Genomic DNA, 6000 nt, shown 5'->3' with positions numbered 1-6000 from the left:
TTTATAAAATTGAAATTATTACATTTCACCCACCACTATATAAAAGAGTATCTGTAGTGATCAAATCAAAAAAAAATGGAACCTATTTTGAAGTATTCTAGAAACGATAATATTCAAATATAAAACAGAATTGCAACTACTCATTTTTTTTTTTAATAAAGTAGGATGAAGAACAAAGCTCTTCAGGGTCTCACTAGAGACATCTCCACAGGTCCATTACCCTATTGTCTTTGGTTTCTTGTTCTCCAGAGAGTCCTGATATATATCTCCCCTGTTCCACAAAAGTAATATGAGGCTGTTGGATTAATTATATCTAAAACTCATCTTAAAGTTGTAATAATTTTATTTGACCTACTTCCTGCCAGGTATTCTTTGCTGATTTATTCAGCTTCTGCCTTTGGAAGTTGTAGGGTAGAATGTTAAGAACTCGGGTTAAGAATCCAAGTGATCTTGGAATCAATCCTCAGTGACTTCCTGGCAAGGTGATCTTAAGCTAGTTGCTTTACAACTTTAAGTCTAGGTTTCTTTATCTGTAAGATATTTCTCATAGTAAATGTGACATAAAATTTCTGTAATTTTTTCAGCTATAATATTATATTTAAGTATTTGGTTGGGTGCCAGGTAAATGTTAACTTGAAAAAAAGTGTGGTAGAAACTGGGGCGGGCAGGGTCGGGGGTTGAAGGGGGAAGTATAGGGAAATGACTTGACTTTACTCCTTACCTAATTACTCCAAATCTTTTACCTATAAGCATTATATGACTTTCAATTTTGTGGGCATGTGTAACTTCAGACTGAACTCAAAGAAGGCTTCTTATAGCATTTTCTTATAAATACCTCAAAATGAGGTAAATCAATAAGGATTCTTTGTTAGTGAATTCACAGGAGTAAAGCTACTTTTTCAATTGTTTTCTTAAGAGTCCTGTACCTGAGATAGTAATCACTGCATAGGAAGTCTGAGTAAACATAACTCTGTACAAATCCTTATTCATGACCTAGAATCCCGTAATCTGGCAGTTGTGGAATCTTTGATCTTTTTGATCTTTTGATTTCTAATCTTCATTTCCTTAGGCATATTTGCATTTGGGAAACAGTTCAATGTTGTTATCTTGGTACTGGCCATACAGTGCTTTGTTTGGGTCCCTGACCTAACTGTGATAGCTAACTTTGTGTCATCTTGACTGGGTCGAGGGATACCCAAATATTCCATGGTATGTCTGAGAACATGTTTCAGGAAGATGTTAGAATTTCAATTTGTAGCCTATGTCAAGCAGGTGTTCCTCCCCAGTGCTAGGGGGCATCATTCAGTCTTTAAAGGGCCTGAAGAACAACAGCAAAAAGCTGAAGGTTGAATTAACTTGATATCAAATTAAACAATTAAATATTTAATTTTTCCCTCCTCACTTGTCCAGAAAGCCCTCCTCAATTCTTTTTTTTTTTTTTAAAGATTTATTTATTTACTATTCTGTTCCCTGCTCTGTCTCTGGTATATCCTCTCACTCTCCCGTGCATCTATAAATAATAAATCTTAAAAGAAAATTATAGCAAATATTTATTAATAAAAAAAAAATTTACTTATACAAGCACTGGGTACAGTCAGAAGCCTGGGAGGATGACTGACAAAGTACACTGCTGAGGGGGGGAAGTGTGCACAGCAGGAGAGGTCTATGTGCCATATGGGACCCTCGCTGGTGGCAGTGGCAGGGGATCGAACCGGCGCTGCAGAGGCTGCAGGCAGCCTCGCAGCCCAGCGCTCAACCGCTGCACCACCAGGGAAGCCCAAACCTCCTCAATTCTGATGTTCATTCTTATTCTGCTGAGATCCTCACTGATCTACTTGATGTTAGTAGGAGAAAGAAAATAATGCGGTAGTTAATTTTGTGGTAGTTAATTGTGGTAGGTAAACATGTGGTAGTTAATTTTGCTAACTTGGCTGGGCAAAAGTTATGCCCGGATAACTGATAAAAATACTTATGGATGTATATCTACGTGAGTGTTTCTGAAGGAGATTAAGATTTGATTCCATAAGCTAAGTGAAGAGATCTGCCCCACCCATGTGGGCAGGTGCCATTCAACACATTGTGCCCCAAATAGAAGTAAACAAAGGAGAGGGGTAAAGAGGGAAAGCAAATTCTGCCTTATTCATTTGGGATGTCCATCTTTTCTTGACTTTGGACAGTGTAGCTCTTCAGACCTTGGACAGGCAATATTGTGTGAGATTTTTGAATAAAATAAACTTTACTGACAGAATTAGCTATAAAATTTAACAATATAAAGAATCTCATTAAACAAAATAAAGGAACAGACAAAACTAAACCAAAACAAGCCCCAGAGAAGTGATTGCAGAGTTGAGACTTCCAGAAGGGAGCATTGGAGTTCAGAGGAAAGAGGGGAGGGAACCCAGTGATGGAGGATTATGGGTGCTTTGGGGGTGGATGTGGTGTAAGTAGCATCTGAAGATGTGTGACCCTATACCCCTAAATCATATAGAGTGTTGTAAATCAATATTACTTCAATAACAAATGTTTAAAAAACCATTAAAAAGTACTATAACACTTTGCAATCTACTAACTATTCACATATATTATGTCCTTAGTACACAGAATTTTGGAGAGACAGAGTAGTTAAATCTTTTGCTTAAAGGCACCAGATAGTAGGTGATGGATCAGAACGTTTTGATTTTTATCACACTGGCTCAAGTAGGATTTTAGACCCAGATATAACCTCAGAGTTGATTTCCTGAAGCCCCTTGCTTTACAAATGAGATAATAAAGACTATGACAAATATAACAAAATCTCTGGTTCAATTACCTTTCCTACCATATTGCCATGCATTCAGGTTTAAAGATTAAAGATGTTTAAGTAATATGACCATGTATGTGCTATGCAAATATCATGCCTCCTAAAAAAAACTATTAGATATGAGAAATAGGTATTCTATGATGATTACCTATGCAGCAATCATGAGCATTTTGATACTCTTTGAGGAACTATTTTCATTAAAATGCTGATCAGCCAAGTCTGACATGTTACTTCTGTTCTTCAACAATACAGATTCTCTGAATCTTTCACTTAGGTGCACAAGAGAATGCCATCTGCTGCCTCCCTAACAATTTTCAAAGATTTCCATATGACACAAAACTATTATTGCATTTTATAACTCCTAGATATTGTGACTACCACTTTTCATGAAGAACATTTTCTTCCCTCCGTCATGCCAGAAAGCACATTTGCATATTATGTTTGAACAATGTACTTTCAGTTTTGTGTACTCCGTGTGATTAACTGATAATATCATCTAGAACAATCTTTTGGTGCTTCCCATGTCTAGGATGGAATCTAGTCATCACTCAACAGTGATTTACAATCTGTGCTCTATTGGTTCCACAAAGATAAAATATAAATGCCAAACCAGAATGACACAAATGGAGAAAGAGTCCATTCCCCGCCTTCAGCATGATTTGTGATATTTACTGACTAACCAAACACTAGCATGGGATCAGTCCCAAATAGCCTTTCAAGACTGGAGTGGTGACAATTGGCAGTGGTTGGTGTGGTACCAAAGCATGTACAATATTTGCAGTGTCATAGAACAGAGCTCTTTCCAAAGGGGAAATGCAGCATTACTGCACAAAGGAGACTGGAGATGATGCAGGCACAGTCCATCCTCCTGGGAATGGGAGGGAACCCAGAAATGTCATAAAATCCCTCTTTGATCTGTTGTCGCTACTGTTGGTTGTGTGGGAAATTAACATATTTAATTAACTGTCTGACCAAAGCAGCTGTTACCTTATATAAAACCTTGAACAGTGGTGCCTGGCTTATCCCACTAGATGTTTGAATGTGCCAGTGGCATAAGACTGATGATATTTTTATACTGCATGGCACAGCATGACTCCTCTTGCGATAGGCTCAATGCAAGTCAAGATCTTCTTTAAATTCTTCATGCAGAATAATGATGCTCCAACCCAAATTGCTTAATAATGCCCTATGTCAGGGCAGCCAACAGGAAGCTCCATGTACAACAGAATAGACTGGCCTATCCAATCTTTCCCAACATTCAAAAAGGTCCCTGCTGCATAGACCCTGGCCAAATCAGGCATGCATCTTTCCTCTTCATCATCAGCGTGCTACTTTATTTACAATTCTCTATCTTACGACATACTCTTGTTTGCTTTCTTTTAAAAATAAATTTTCCCCTTGGCTGCAATATTTCCAAATAGAAATAAATGTATCTGAGTCAGAAGTTACTTTCATTATTTGCTAAATTGTTGGTGCAAAGTTATTAGGGAGATTTGTAAAATAAATTAAATGCATTTAATTTTCTATGGTATGTGGATTGGTTTGAAGGATTTCTGAGAGGAGGGGATGAGGGACAGAAGAAGATGGCTTTTCTGACCATTGAAAAATGCTTCCTTTACTTGGTTTGTTATTGCACCCATTTGTGCGAGAGTAGAATCAAGCATTTTCTATTTTGGATGGCTTGAGCTGTGAAGTGATGAGTTTATCTCTAGTAAAGATGGAGGCCAGAATTTTCAATACCTTTTTTGGGGTAATGTGGTAACACGGGTTATCTTGATTGCCTGTGCTGCTCTTTTTTCTAAACGAATTTACTCTGCTATTGAATGTCTCTTCCTCATCATACCTTTACTATTGGATACACTTAATATTTCCTTTTGTGCCATTTCTGAAATTCTTGGAATGTCTTGCAAAGTCTGCAGTTTCGGTTAGTACCATATGTAACTTACAGTTTGCTAGTTCAGCAATTGAAAGGCTCAAATTCTTGTTTAGAGTGAGGGCTCCATGAAAAACTATGGATGAGAAAAGTTAGCCAGCAAGGACTTTTTTTCCCTGTTAGAAATATTAGATTATAAATGTCTAATAACAAAATGTCCAACAATTAGGATATATGTACTTGGACTATGTGATCATAAAAATATTTCTGAAAATATAAAACTGAAAAAATGTTGAATAAAGACTAGACTGATTCTGAATTAATAAATGTGTCCTATATTATATATGCATTTGCTTATGCAAAGATATATTTTAATTATTTGCTATATCAAATGAGAACTCCCAGAGTTTAAGAAAAGCAAACTCGGTTGACTAGGTTTACTATCTATTAAAATATATGTGTGTGTGTGTACATATGTCATATAGTTCTTTTTTTAAATATTTATTTATGCATACATTGCTGGGGTACAGACCAGAAATGTGGGAAATGAGAGGATTCACCAGAGACAGAGTGGGGAGTAGAACAGGTGGATCTACTGAAATGCACTGCTGAGAGGAGCAGTGGGCAAGATAGGAGAGGTCTGCTGTGCCATGTGGGTCAGCTCCCTGGCCAGGGATTGAGGCCAGGAAGAACAGCTTCAAGCTTGTAGAATTTCTAAATATTAGAGATCCTAGAGTACTATCTCCTATCTCCTTGTTAAATTTAATTTGAAATAAATCACATAGGAAACTATGTGCTGTTCTTCCTGCTGCAATGTAACTGGTCTTTTGACTCTGACTACTAGAATCCTGATCTCTGTATTCAGGTGGAGCTCACCCACATCAGTCCTGTGGTTCAATAGATTTGTGCCCTGCAGTTTGCTTGGCCACTAGGAAGGGAGGTGGGGTGGGTAAGTGAGGTATTGTGTCTGCCTTCATATTGCTCACAGAACAGATATTTAGCAGTGATCATAACTGGAGAGTTTCTTTAAATAGAGATTTTATGAGTACAAAAAAAAAGATAAATATATACAGTTATGTCGCCAATAAAATATAGTTAGAATTAACAAACTATGTAATATAGAGAAAAGATCTGAGTCAAATATTCTGTTAGGGCCTCCCCGGCGGCGCAGCGGTTGAGCGCTGGGTTGTGAAGCTGCCCGCGGCCTCTGGGGCGCCAGATCGATCCCCGGCTGCTCCCCGGCCACCTGAGGAGGGTCCCACATGGCGTGCAGACCTCTCCTGCCGCCCGCTGCTCCCCTCAACAGTGTACTTCGGTCCTTCTGCTT

The sequence above is a fragment of the Talpa europaea genome (genome assembly GCF_964194135.1).
Source record: "Talpa europaea genome assembly, chromosome: 1".
Classification (NCBI taxonomy): Eukaryota; Metazoa; Chordata; class Mammalia; order Eulipotyphla; family Talpidae; genus Talpa; species Talpa europaea.
The sequence above is the reverse complement of the archived record's forward strand: the minus strand, read 5'-3'. Positions refer to the sequence as shown.